The following is a 14,944-nucleotide window of genomic DNA, read 5'->3' as shown; positions in this document are numbered from 1 at the left end:
CTAGCACTGCTTTTCTCTTTACTCTGCACATTTTGTGTTTCTCCCTGCCCCACCTGCACCCTTACATTGTAGATCTGTATAACAGTGGCTACTAATAACCACATGATAAAGTCAATACTAGGTTGTCTTGAAGTCTCCTTTGCCAATGCCATTAATCCAAAATACTTTAGGCATATTTTTTTTTTTGGAACAAGGACAAAAACATCTGCTTTCTTTGCCAAAATATCAAAAGAATGGTCTCTAGCCACTTAATATTTTCCCTCTGAAACTTCTTTACTGAGATACCACAGTTCTGCCCTCAGCACTGTCTCTCATTTTATACTAGGATGGCCCATTAAGTCCCACTTACAGTATCCAATCACTTTTCTAGTCCAAACTCCCAAAGTCTTTTAGATTCCTCCAACAAACAGCATAGTCTGGCCTGTCAAAGCAAAACCCCATTCCTTGATACCAGCTTTAGTCTTAGGCACATGTCTGTTGTTCTGAAGAGATACCATGACTAATGCAACTCTTATAAAAGGAAATATTTAAGTGGGGGTTTGCTTACAGTTTCAGAGATTGGCCCATTAACATCATGGAGGGGAGCATGGCAAGATTTAGACAGGCAGTAGTTGAGTCACTTTACATCCTGATCCACAGGCAGAGAGAGAACCTGGGTTGGGCATGGCTTCTTCCAATAAAGCCACACTTCCTACTCCTATAAAAGAGTTGCACTCCCTGGTGACAGGTATTCAAATATATAAGCCTATGAGGGCCATTCTTATTCAAAGCACCACATCACCATAAGAGAGTCCTACCCTATGGAACTAAAACACTGCCCAAACTCTGTGGTGAAGATGGTTTCTCTTTTAAGAACAAAGTAATGTGACTAGTACTGCATGGCCATGCAGAAGGTATGGTGTGACACAGTTCCTGCCCCTGGAGCAGAGCTAGCAGGGTATAGGATTCTACTAGTATTGAGTTTGCTAGGTATAAGGCTTGTTTGTATAATTTATTTTACGTTGCTCCTTCAGGAGATGTTCTCTCTGCCAAGATTAATGACATGATAATTAGAAGCAGCATGAGCCTGGGAAGCAAGGGTATGTCTAATGTCCTTGGCAAAACTGTAAATGCTGTGAGGATAGTCCTTAAGGCTGTGGGAAAGAACTCTGAAAACATGAATTCAAGAATGTATAATTTCTCAACTATGCAAAATATACAGATGCAATATGAATTTTATCAGGGGCTTCACAGACCTAAAAGAACAGAAGCAGCTGCACTATGAGCTAGCTTGTCAGAAAAATACTAAGGAAGGAGATAAAATAAAATTGGGGAGTGGTGATCAAAGGGCAAGATCCCACCTAGCTAAGTTTATTGCTTGTGCTTAGAAAGGCAGGCAGATTTCTGAGTTCAAGGTTAGCCTGGGACAGAGCAAAGTCAGGTCCAGGCATGGTGGGAATAGTAGTCTCAGGACAGTATCCCATCCAGCTAGCTTATTATTTACACTTATAAAGGCAGGCAGATCTCTGAAATCATTTGCCATTTTTTTAAAATATACTTGCTGTCTACTAAGAATCAAAGGGCTAAGGTCATAAAATGCTAATTCATGGGATAACCAAAAGGCAACTTTGGTAAACAAGAGAGAGCTACCCAGAGAGAACCGTTTGGAGCATGAACACAACTCTTTCAGAATTTTTCTAGCAGCTTTTCTGACTTGAGTTGGAAAATCCAAGAATTTTTTTCTAGCATGAGAGCTGTCTTGAGCAGAAAGCTATCTCCAGCAGAAAGTTAACTCAGGCAGACTGCAGAGCCAAGAAAAGCTGTCCAGGGAGCCATCTTGAGCAGACTACAGAGCTGTCATTTTGCACCCCATCATTTGACTTTAAGTCATTTCTTTCACTGCTCCTAAACACTTCCTTAGGACCACCTCTCCAAGTTGAAGATAGTCCTTGGCAGTAATGTTTTTCTAATTTAGCAGCGAGCAGTTTAAAACTGGCTACAATGCTAAGATTCTGTACACACCTAGAGTTGAAGTGACCAATTCTAACCTACAATTTATGTTCAAGCGCCATCCATTTTATGAATGTACACTAGAATACACATGATATTGCTTTTTATAAATATCACCTGAGCATGCTAAATCTATTTCTGGTATTTACTATTTTCAAGTCTCAATGTCCTAAAGCTGTACCAGAAACCTTGCCATAAACTTACATGAAGGTTGGGTTGAAATCCTTACCTAGACTGACATCTACCATGCAAGACATCAAGGCCTTGGCTCAAAGTGAAATGCAACTAGAAGCTGGACCTGCTGGGGATGTGCTATGCTGAGGCTGTGCATCTCTACATTCTGGGCACTTCCCACCCCTTTAAACAGCAACGTGACAATGGAGTGGGGACACACCCATCCCATGTGCAGCACATGAGGAAAGGTGGAGAAAGGTTCATGTCTAAACTGTTACACTCCACCCTGGCCCCTAAAAGGTTCACCTACATTTCAAAATAAAATGTGCATTGAGTCCATAGCCAGGAATCCTCAATGGTTTCAGCTCAGCTCAAGAACCCAGGTGAAATTTTCTCTGAGACTGATTGTGAATTCTTAGCTAAGCTGTTATGTAACTCAATATGGCAATCTGTAACTCCAACACACAATGACCTAGAGGAAACTCTCATTCCAAAAGCAAGGGACAAGACAGAGAAGGGAAAAGAGAAGAGAACTGAAACCTAGCAGTAAAACAAACCCTGTAGCTTCAAATGCACATTCAGGGTCACAGTGGCATGCTAGAAGCTCCAAAGAGCCTGGAAGCTCCACACCAGCTCTGCCAGCCATAGAACACATGGCTTTTCTCCTTGGATGGCTCTCTTCACTGTCTGAAGCTTTCCATGGCAGACACTTCATACCTCTGGCATCTCCAGTTTCCTTGTGTCTTCACTGCATCTAACAGCTTCAATAGCATAGCTTCATGTGTTACTGCTACATCTTACCTGGACTCCCAATATTTCATTTAAAACCTGGGTAGAGGCCTCCACCTGCATTCACCATGCCTAAAAAGTCAGCAGCACATGGGCAGTGATTTCAAGCAGCAGCCAGGGCTCCTAAGACCACAGCTACAATAGCCTGTATATCTGGGATTCCCAGAATGATGAAATGAATCATCACAGGTGGCTCCTTGTACACAGCATGCCTGGGTGGGACATCCTTCTCAAAGAAAAGTCTTTTTAATGTATTAATACTTTTATACTCTTTGGTGCCATGGGAAGAATACTCCCATTCCTGAGATGCTCTGGAGGCAGCTTTTACTGTCCTGGTGCAAAGTCCTTGGTTTCTTTCTGATGTTACTAATCCCTTTAGGCAGCAGGTTTCGCAGGCTTGACTTTACATGCACTTCTCTTCCAGACAAGTTACAAGGTTTTACTCACCCTTCTCTGTTTAAACCATCTTCAGTGCAACCCTGGAAACAGCCAGAAATGCCAATGTCAAAGCCTGGAGGCTTTGTGGTCTTGAATTTTTTTCCAAGTTCAGCTTTATGTAAAGTCTCCAGGCATGGATAAAATGTGGATAAGTTCCCTTCCACCGTGTAACACAAATGGTTTCTGGTTCATTTTCCAACAGAGTTCTCCTTCCCATTGGAAGCCTATGAGCAGTCTTTACTCTTCATGTTCTTAGCCATATTCTGGGTTCTGAACTCCCTTGAGAACTACCCACTAAGCACTGCATAGAACATTGATTCTCAACCTTCTTAATGCTGTGCCTTTAAATCTCATGTTATGGTGACCCCCAACCATAACATTTTTTTCATTGCTACATCATAAGTGTAATTTTGTTACTGTTATGAATTGTAATATAAATATCTATGTTTTCCAATAGTCTTGGGAGACCCCTGTGGAAGGGTTATATAGCCCTCTGAGGTCACAACCCATAGGTTGAGAACCGCTGGCTTACAGGCTACCTCTTCAGACTTCTCCAAGGCCCTCCTGTAAACCGTTTACATGGTCAGATAATCACAGCAATGACCATTTGTAACACCTGTCCATGGTGGCCAGCTTTTCATTCCTATGACAAACCACCTGAGAAAAATAAGATACAAAGGTGCATTTGGCCTGGTGAACTGACTCCATGGCTCTCAGGACTGAAGCAAGGCAGAAGAGTCATGGTGGGAGGGCATGGTGGGCAGAACTGTCTAACTCACGGAGGCCAGTAAGCAGGTGAGAGAAAGAAACCCAGGGAGTAACACACTCTTCAAAGCCATGTTCCCAATGACCCACATCCTCCAACTAGACTCTACCTCCTAGTCTCTACTACCTCCTAGCAATACTGCCCTACTACAAACCCATCAATGGATAACCCATTGACTAGGTCAGAGCCTGAGAACCTAATAATCACTTCTCACTGCCTGGCTCCACCAGCTGGGATCAAGCCTTTAAATCGTAGATTTGTGGGGATTCTTATGTGCAAACAACTATAACAGCTGAGGAGAAGCAGAAGACACAGGGGAAGGGCAGCTCAGTGAAGGGCAGCTCATGGCCTGCATCATCAGGCAGCGGCTACAGGGCCACTGTGCTGGAAAGGTTGGGCCGAGCAGAGTGGGGTTCAGGTGGGCAGGTTAGAGCCACAGGGCTGCCACTGATGCCTGAAAGACATCTTTCCCACTGTATTGGTAAACTGTACTTGGTTCTTCTTCTTTTTTAACAAATTAAACTCCTTATTTTTAAATTGAGATTATAATTTAATTACATTTCTCCCTTTCTTTTCCTTCCCTAACTGTCCCATATACCTTTTCCCACTCTTCAAATCCATGGCCTCTTGTTTTATAATTGTTCTTGTAATAGCACTACTCTCTTTAGCCACCACATGTTTCTTAGCCTAGTTTTTCATGTATGTGACACAGAGGAATGGTGTAGTCCGTGGATACTCCAGGAAACTGCCCACTGCATTCTGGCAGGCAGGAGGCAGGGCAGGAACTGAGGAGCCAGCTCCTGTGGGAAGGTGACGTCGCGTAAGGGTGGCGTGTGGAAGCAGCAGGGCAGGGAGAACACAGGATGAGTTTGATGAGAGGGAGAATAATCCAGACTTGGAAACCTGGGCCATTACCCCACCTGCATCCCCCATCGCCCAGGCCCCTCTGCTGAGCTCTGCTTATAAACCTGAGGAAATGCCACCCTGCAGTGGTCCACGCTGGCTTCCTCCTGGGGAACAGGCACACCCTGAAGGTCCTGGGATCTCCTTCATTAAACCCAATGAGGTTAAATGGCAGTCTTCAAACTTTTTCTGCTATTTACATGAAGCTATAACACACTGCACATTGAAACCCCCAGTGACAGGCCTCAGCAACACGTCTAAAAGAGGGCAGGATAGACCTGGTAACCAGGTATAGGAGACGACGAGCACAGCCTCTTCAAACACAGGCATATACCATACATGAATGATCTTTAGGGCTACCTGGCTATGTTCACACGTCTTCACCTACTATTCCTGAGTCTGGAAGCACTGAGCTTTCCCATGTACTTTGGAGGTGTGCCAACATCTGGCCACCTTAAACAACCACCTCATGTTTCAGATGTCTCATATGCGTGAAGTTGTAGCTGTTCATCCCCCAAAGAAGGTAAACTCCAACACAGAGAGAGATGACTTAATAAAATATGTAGGTGTGTCTAAGCACAGTCACGGGACTCAAACTGATTTTCTACAACCTCTAGACTTCCATTTCTTGCTCTGAGAACTGCCTGTGGGTTCATTTCTAAAAGGGGAAGTGACTACAGTAAACTGGAACTAACTCAGCCCTCATGCCTCTCCTAGTAGGTAGGTGACTACTGAGAGGGCACATGGACCCTCTGCCACGAAGGTTGGGGGTGGGGGCAGGGGCAGAAACTCTGGGTCTGGGAAGGGGGCAGGCAACTCCTCTTTCCACCAGCCACTATCCTCTTGTAAACAGTGAGAAACTGAGGACAGTGGGGTGTTGGGAAGGTTGCGGAGGTAACTCAGGACAAAGGTGAAGACTGGATGTCCCCAAAGGAAGAGCCACCAGGTACTCCCAAGAAGGCAAATGATTCAGCCATCCCTGCCCATGGGAAGCCCACACTCGGCAAGTGCACTCCAAGTACCTCCCATGGCTCTAGAGAACACACAGCCACAGCCACTAATGCCATCTGGCTGAAGGACCATGAAACAGAGGTTCCCCCTTCCCATACACAAGCATGCATCTTCCTTTATGAACACAGGAGTGAGCTGGCTTTATGTGAAAGTCAGATGTCCCTCAAAGACATAATAACCAAATAGCTAAAGCACAGGGGTCATTGTGCCAACAGAAATCATTTTTCTTTATGACTATTTCAGCAAGAGTTTCTTATTTGTAAAGAGAAAGGGTTTGTTTTTTCACATCAAGAAGGAAAAGAATAGCCACATTCTTCATACCTTGTTTCCTAAAAAAATACTAAGGAAATGTATGGATGCTTGTGGATAGATGTCTCCATGTGTGTGCATGCTTATGTGTTCACGCGAGCATGTGTATGTGTGTGTGTACTGTGTCAGTGAAACACATGCTTATATGCATACATATACATCTGCATGTATGCATGTGTTCATTCACTTGCCTGCATATCCACACAGGTGCTTTGTGTGTGTGTGTGTGTGTGTGTGTTTTCATGCTTGTGAAGAAGCTGCAGGCTGAGACCCTCCTTCTCAGATGAGAAATTCAGACGCAGCAGAACACTGCTGCCATCTAGGTGGGAAAGAGGCATCCCCCTGCATCAGCACTGCTACTCTCCTGGACAGCAAGCCCCAGAGTATGGCTTCCTTGCACTGCTCCAGAGCTGTGCTTGGCACTGTTCTTTGATAGCATACATTCCTGAAGCTAGTCTGCCACAAAGTTCCCTCTAGCTAGGGCTGTGAAGCCCGGTACAGAGCTCCATAGGAAATCAGGCTGTCCTTGCAAGTCACATCACACAGCAGCAAGGAGGGTGTTCTTGGGTGTGCCTGGTGCTTTCCTCATTCAGCAGAGCCACAGGAAAGCAGCGCTCATTACTTCTCTTGGACTTAAGGAGCCTCTCCTACAATCTGCTCCTTTCATCTTCCCTCACGCCTCATCTTCAGCCTTTAATCACTTCTCCTGATAAGAAAGTTGCTATTCAACTTTGTAGCCCACAGGATACTTCGCTCAGCAATGGCTCAGATCTTCAATGCCTGCCGCTATTACCATAATGAGCAGTAGGGCTTAATAAGGAGGGTACATCTTCTGAGGTCTGAAAAGAAAATTACTGCCCATATTTGAATGTGCAGGCCAGGAAACAAACACTCTACCATGGCATGGGGCACGGGGGCTGGGGGTGGTGGGGAACACAGACAAGGACGGATATGACAGCCAGCCTGCTCATTCTCCATGAAAACTGTGTCCCATAACAAGAGTTTGGGATGGCACCAACAGCTGTCCTCAAAGAACAAGGATCTCTGGGAGTTGAACCTGAAGGAAGCAGGCCTTGCTTAGAGCTGAGCTGAGGCTGAGTCCCCTGGGGGGACTAGGTAACTCAGCCACGAAGTTCTGTCTCTCTACTCCCTCCCTGAACACAAACATTTCCAGCCCTCTACTACATCTAAGGCTTGGCCTGGCCCTTCTTTCCAGCAGGCCCTGTGGCCACTCTGACTTTCTCTGTCCCCACACTCCTGCAGCTGCCCGGTTGGGAACCTTGCAGTTGCAGGCTCTGTTCTGCTCTGCACCTAAACTTAACTGTCCTCCCAATTGCCCAGTGGCCTAGAACCATCAGCCCATGTCTACACACCGACTCCTCAGACAGCTCTCATGTGAACCCAAACCCATCTCTGCCATCCCATGGGGCCAAGCAGTCTGTGCCCTCAGCCTGCAGCCACTGTTCCCCCCACTTCTGGGCCCAGCTATTCTGAACATCCCTTTGCCTCCTTCAACACAGCTCCTACCCATCTGGCTTACCAGCCACCAGCCACCAGCCACCAGCCACCAGCCACCAGCCACCAGCCACCAGCCACCAGCCACCAGCCACCAGCCACCAGCCACCAGCCACACTGCAGGCCTGCAAGGCCTCTGCACAGAGCTCCCATCTCTTCCAGCTGTTCCTTACTGTACTGCAGGCTGTGCCCATAGCCTCTCCTGGATATGCTGTGTCCTTAGCACTCTGGCCCTCTCATTCTGGGAGACACAGCAGCAGCTGATTCCCAACCTCTGATGCTCTGTCATCTGTCTTGCATGGCCCCTGACCCTGAGGATGAGCCCTCAGTGGGCAAGAGTAGACAGAAAACTAGAGAAGGCTCCATGGAGCTAGCCTGGGGTGAGCAAGGTCTGCTGTATGTGAAGCCCACACACTCAGACACAGAGTTTGCGGTCTGTAGCCTGCCCACCCCACATACTTAGGTGTGTGCCTGTATGCTCCTGTATGCTCAGGAAAGGCCTGCTGTCTCTTACCTCCCATAAGCCCCTCCTCCTAAACTATCAACATCATAACTGGCCCATCTCACTGTTAGTCCATCGGCCCTACTGTGGGCCAGGATCCACCTGCCAGTAGGCTCTCTCCATGTATGTGGTCTAGGAAGCTGTCCTCTCTCTCCAAGGATGTCTGAGGCCAGAAAGTACCCACAACTGATACGGCACAGGCCAGAAAGTATAGGCAGTGTCCCTCATGCATTTCACGATTTCTCATCAGGACATGGCAGGCCAGGGCCTGGGCTCCAAGGTCCTGTTCAAGAAGTTAAAGTAGCTAAAATACACCAGAAAAACCACAGGAGCGCCACATGACACACCCACACTACAGCACAGGAGCCTCACACAACACACACTACAGCATACGAGCCCCACACAACACACTACAGCACACAAACCTCACACAACACAACACACTACAGCACACAAGCCCCACAGTAACACACCCACACTACAGCACAGGAGCCTCACAGCAACACACCGACCACTCTACAGAGCACCAGCCCCACACAACACACTACACTACAGCACACGAGTGCTGCCCACACAGCACTACTCAGCACACACAGTGCACTAGCCAGGCACCACACACTCACACTACAGCACAAGGCCCTGCCTACTCAGCACCGCAGGCACCTACTGCTACCCTTCACTTTGCAGCAACCTGCCAGAGCAAAGAAGAAATAACAATTCACTTCCAAAATCTCTTTTCAATTGACCAATTTTGTCTTTAAAAATGCCTGGAAACGATGAAGAAGACGATCTTTAGTTTGGCATTTTGTGACATTTGCTGCTTTAAGGGTACACTGTGTGAGAGAGACATCAACCTGTATAAAGCCATGAGCCTGCAGTGGCTATTCATACATTCAGTTAGGCACTGGACAGGAAAGTGCATCCTGTCTCAAGTCTGCTAGATGGCCCAGGAGGTAGGACAGGGCCTCTGACTAATTAGCTGGACCAGACCTGAAGACAGTGGTGGTCCATCCAGAGAGATGCTATAAGGCCTTGTAAGCAAGGCCACGCAGATCTTGGCCAGGATCAATGCCATCCACCCTGCCATCTCCAAGTGGTCTTTCCATGTTTGCTCTCAGCCCTAGACGGGAAGCTGTGGTTCAAGGGCTCGAGGGAAAAGGACAGGCAGGCTTAAGGCACAGTGGCTGGAGGGATTGGGGACTTCCAAACAAGGGTCCTATGTGGCTCAAGTACAAGTGCACGGACTCCTCAAGAGAGGGAAGAAAAACACTGTAGTGAACACTTAGAACAGAAAGTAAGAAAACAAGACAGAGGCACCCATCTCAGTGCTCTGACGTCGGAATGAGCTGACATCAGAAGCATGCACCTGCATATGACCAGCAGCACTCTGGGAACAGCAATCAGAAGCAGGGACACAAGAGTCTTTGGACAAGATAAGCCTCCCGCTCCCAAGAGCAATAAAAAGCCAGGCTGCAGTCAGCTCAGCAGACGGTGGTCTCCAGTATACCTCAATGCACTCAAGCCAGGCACTCCAGCAGTAAGAGACCTTTCCAGCTAACAGTTCCTAGCAGGATCTCTTGCCTCTGGCCTGGCTCCGACCTTGGTGATCCTTGAGTGCCTGGCATCCTGGCTGTCCTAGCCTCACAAACACAAAAGCCCTAGCCTCTGCTACTCTCAAGGAGCACCTGCTGCAGGGTGCACCTGCTGTCCCTTTTCTACCAGTGGACAGACACACAGGCTTGCTGTGTGCTGGGAAGTAAGACTTGCAAACTGTGTCACCTCTATCCATTGTCTGCTGTCTGTGAGCGAGTCCTGCCTCCAGATCCCAGTGGCATCACTTATAACTGGATCATTAGTCGTCAGGTTCACTGGATTTGAGTTGTTTCTTCTTTTTATGTATGAACAACAAACTGTGTGTTAAAAGATACCTGACTGCTTGCATCTCTGTGATGCTTAAGTAGTGTTTGAGACAGACACCTAGAAGTTGTCTGGATTTATGCCTACAGGACAGGTGTCAGGGATGTTCCCTCTTCATCCCATTCCCAGCAGACAGGTGTCCACAAGGACCTATGAATGGTTCTTCTAATAAGTAGGTTGAAGTCGGGAGTAAGTAGTCTCCCCAACACCTTCAGGCAGAGTTTCAAAGCTGTCACCAAGCTGAAGACAACTTCAATTACTGAGACGCCATACATGCCAAAGGATCAAGGCCTCAGAAATGGAGCCTACCGCTTTGTGGCTGCTCAGGAGGCAACAAAGGGAAGCTCAGGATCTGTGTCCCAAGAGGCTGTGCATTCCTCAGGGATGGTGTCTTAGGCCCAGAAGGCAGGGCCCATCTGCAAGCTGAAGCTGCTGAGTTTCTGCCAGGGTTCTGCTCTTTGGTAAAGTCAGGCTGTCAGGGATGGGGCAGGGGTAGTCTTCCTGGTGGCTTCTCACCAGAGCTTCCTCTGTTTGAAGTCTGGCACATAAGGAAGCTCTGATTCAGGAATGGAGCCAGGTAGATCTTTAGATGGGTCCCAAAGAAGAGCTAGGCTCTAGAGCGTGGCCTTGATAGAGAGGGATTGGAAGATGATGGGCTGGGGTTTGATCCATTTGTATAAAGATTCCACACCCATTTCTCAGAAGTGATTTCTTAAAACTCTCTTCTCTGTAGATGGGACACTAATGACACCAGGAAGAAGACTGTCTCAGGGAGTAGCCTTGACAGTCATCCATGGATAGCCAATGGTTCTAGAGGTTTCCTCACAGTGGCTACCAGAGAGAAAAAGCGTCAGCCACCCTAGCACTTCATACAGCTTGGGATCTTGGGGGGGGGGGGGGCTGCAACATCTGCTTGCCTTGCTGTGTGGTCTCCTGCCCCTACCCCACTCTCACCCTGCCTCCCAGGCTCTCTCCTGGGATTCAGAGACACATCTTTATCCATCACTGTATGCAGGCACCTATGAACAACAAAGTCCCCAGAAAAGTGGGGCACATACCTCACCTTACATCCACCAGTAAATTCCGTGCATGTGTGCATCTGTCCACATGCCTGACTCCTGCACTGCATCCCATGAAGTCTGTGGGCTCAGAGCTTAGCATCCCTCAGTACCAACTCTGAGCCATGAACCCACAGAGCAGGGGTTGTCCTGAAAGTGGGCACTGCCCTGGCTGGAGAATTGCAACTCTGCATAGTAGCTGGGAGCAGGGGAACTGAAGAGAAAGGGCCAAACAAGAGAATAAAATTACCTAGACACTACTAAACCTCATCTGAATAATGACCACACTGTGGCTCCTGTTGTTCAGCCTTCTCTAAGCTTCAAACACGAGCCAATCTGGGATCATCTTTGCACTGCTGCTCCTGTGTATAGGAATGTAATTCGGGGCCAGGTTTCTCCATGGAAATGTGCCCAGAATTTCCAAACCCACCAAGGTTATTTAAGACCAGTTTGGGTAGTTATAAAGTATTCCAAACCCAATTCACATGGCTTGGAGACAGACTGTAAGTAACCTATTCTCTATGAATCACAGGCTGGTGCTGGGTCAGAAGTCAGCCGTAGACTTGAGGTCTCCAGAAAGGCTCTATACCTCGGCCTCCAGGAGGGCCAGTGCCCAGCCTGCTCTGCTCTACACCGGCTGATCTCAAAGTCCACTTTACAAAGCGCTGCCTGTGGACAGCATCACCTGTGTTCATTTTCAGTTCTATTTTAATGACCGGACTTTTTTCTAAATGGCTGCATAATTTTTCAGTGATATGACTGACCACTCTGGGTGTCTTCATTCATTTTCCATGGGAAAATTTCCTTCTAATTTGTTCTGTGTATGGATACCCTGCATATTAAAGTCACAGGGTGTGTTTTATTTACAGTTGAGAATCCCACCCCCAAAAAGCTATTTCTGATTCTTATCTTCCCTTTAATTTGTGATGCTTCAAACAAACATTTAAGTTGTCAGTACATGCTCAGAATAATCTAGGGCAATACATTCCCCTGAGGCTCTTGTCCATTAAAAACCAACATTTTAGTATCAAGTGTCATAAAAGTAATGTAAATGCTACCCCAAATGTGTGCTGAGTGGGCTGAAGCAGGTGCTTCTAGAGGAGGCTCTGACTCTTGTTCCATTTAGGTAAGTCACAGACAAGAACCCAGGAGCCCAGTCCTGCCTGTGTGGTCATGGTTCTAGACTCTTATTTCAGGGGAAGGGTCTGACTCTCCTCTGCTACACCTGCTTCCCCTGGTCCTGTGCCAGCTATTTATATAGGGCTGGGCCCACAGCAGAAAGAAGTATGTGCCTTCAGAGCACAACCTGATACTGGCCTACTCTGAAGAGCTCATATGTCTGAAATGTCCACGGTATGTATGTGCACATGTGTGCATGTTGGGGGAAAGCAAGCCTTCCCATGCTGCCTCCTCACACTACAGATATGACATGCACCCCTGTCTCTATCCCATGGAGTGGCGTGGAGGCTGCCAGTTTCAGACATCTCAGCACTCTAAGACAATATTGCTATTTCTACTTACTGATTTCTTTTTTGTTATAAACGAACCTCATTTCTCCTCTTTTTTGAGCTAAAGCTGAACTTCACTGTTTATTTTGGAAAGTTTTAAATGGAATCACTTGAGCTTGACATCTACTTACAGGTGGCAGCCATATCTCATGTCTAAAACCCTTTTTATAACCCCACAATCATTTTCACCCTGACCAGTGTTAATTCTGAAGCTTGGTCATCTGTTTCCCAGCTTGTTGGTGTCTGGTTTTTAAAATTAATTTTATTTATTTACTCTTTTCTCATCTATTACACTCTAACCACAGTTTCTCCTCCCTCTTCCCCTTATCCCCCACATCTCCTCTATCTCCCAGATCCACCCACCCCCTGCTGTTTCCCTTCAGAAAAAAAAGCAGGCCACCCAGGATACCAGCCAAACATGGTATAGTAAATTATAGTAAGACTAGGCATATACCCTCATTCAAGGCTGCATGAGGTGACCCAGTAGAAGGAAAAGGGTCCCAAAAGTAGGCAAAAGAGTTAGAGAAAGCCCCTGCTCCCATTGAGTCCCAATCAAACTATAAACCCTAACATCTATACAGAGGACCTTGGTCAGAGCCACACAAGCCCCCTGACTGTCATCCTTCAGTCTTTGTGAGACCCTGTGAGCTCTGGTTAGTTAAATTTGTGGGCCATGTTCTCCTGGTGTCCTTGACCTCTCTGGCTCCTACAGTCCTCCCTCCCCCTTTTCTTCAGGATTCCTCAAGCTCTGCCTGATGTTCAGCTGTGGGTCTCTGCATCTGCTCCTATTGGTTGCTGCATGAAGCCTCTCTCATGACAGTTACGCTAGGCTCCTGTCTAAGGATACAGCAGAATATCATTAGGAATCATTTCATTGACTTTTTTTCTCCAGTTTGGTTCTATCCTAGGTCTCTGGGCTATCCAACCTCTGGTTGCTGGCTGTTCAGGCAGTGTCAGGCATGGGCTCCCTCTTGTGGTGTGGGTTTCAAGTTGGAACAGTCACTGAGTGTCTGTTTAGAAGAACTGTGTTGGGGAAGGCAGCGTACACGGATGGCTACTCTGATTCTGAAAACGTTCTGACTTACTTCTGTAAATGTTATAGCACCTTAAAAGATGAAGTCTCTGTTAAAAATTAGTTTCTACCCAGAGCTTGTCAGCCCCTCTCGTTATCAGACTCACAGTGATGTCATTTTATCCAGATGGAACAGGACTCGGGTTTCCTCCTGCAGGTGCTCTGCTCAGTTCCTCTGTATGTTCACACAGGTGACGAAGTGCAAGGCTCATGACTTCCATGATGAAACATTTGCAGCTACCACTGAGCACCACAGAAGGCATGAGGGCCTGCACCATCAAAGATGTCTGTCCTCTACCCACCTGAGATATTTCTGGCTCTGAGCTGAGGTGGCAACCCCAGTGCAGAGTCTGTGCATGAACCATACAGGATCCACACTGACTCCCCACTCGCTCCCTCCAGCCTGTTCTACTGTGCAGAACATGTGAATGGCAACTACAAGCTTAGTTTTCACCATGAAGCCCCTCCCTGTCCTTTCACTGGGACTGTCAGGCTCTTCATACTTTGGCTATCTCTTCTACTCACTTGTTCTCTCTCTGGAAATGCTGCTTCCCTCTGCCCCACAGCTCCTTCAGTTGCCCTCATCCCATCCCAACAGGCTTTTCTCTGAGCCTCATTCCTGTTGCCTCTCACATACCTTTGCTGTGGGGTATCCTAGGTCCTCTTTCCAATGTGCCTGTCTGGTCATCTCTCTCCTGCTGAACCTCGATATTCCTTGCCCTGGGTATAAGGTCTCTTCAGGAAAAAAAGACACTGTCCCTGCCTGTCTTCCCCCTCTCTTTTTGCAGGACAGGAAGTTGCATCTATAATGGCAACGCTCTTCTGATCTCTCTCCTGTTACTCCTCATTGCCTGATCTTATTTCTCTTCCCTGTCCCCACTACAGGTGCCCATAACACAGTCCCATGTTGCCCCCAGCAGAGGAGCCCTCCTCACTCCCACGCCACTTCCAGCTGGAGCTGCCCTCAAGGGTGGAAACAAGACCTAAGCCAAG

At 47.3% G+C, this 14,944-nt stretch overlaps 1 protein-coding gene and 1 non-coding gene across 3 annotated transcripts in view; one reads left to right on the top strand and one right to left on the bottom strand.

The window, feature by feature from the left end:
• Tbc1d22a (TBC1 domain family member 22A) overlaps window positions 1-14,944 on the bottom strand; it is a 286,436-nt gene that overhangs the window by 29,020 nt on the left and 242,472 nt on the right. The window lies entirely within an intron of this gene.
• On the top strand, window positions 1,649-1,711 carry LOC117719479 (U7 small nuclear RNA). Its single transcript, XR_004608197.1, has one exon. It is a non-coding gene; the product is annotated as a U7 small nuclear RNA (small nuclear RNA).

The sequence above is a fragment of the Arvicanthis niloticus genome, chromosome 13, assembly GCF_011762505.2.
Source record: "Arvicanthis niloticus isolate mArvNil1 chromosome 13, mArvNil1.pat.X, whole genome shotgun sequence".
In the NCBI taxonomy this organism is placed as follows: Eukaryota; Metazoa; Chordata; class Mammalia; order Rodentia; family Muridae; genus Arvicanthis; species Arvicanthis niloticus.
This window is presented reverse-complemented; position numbering and strand designations above follow the sequence as displayed.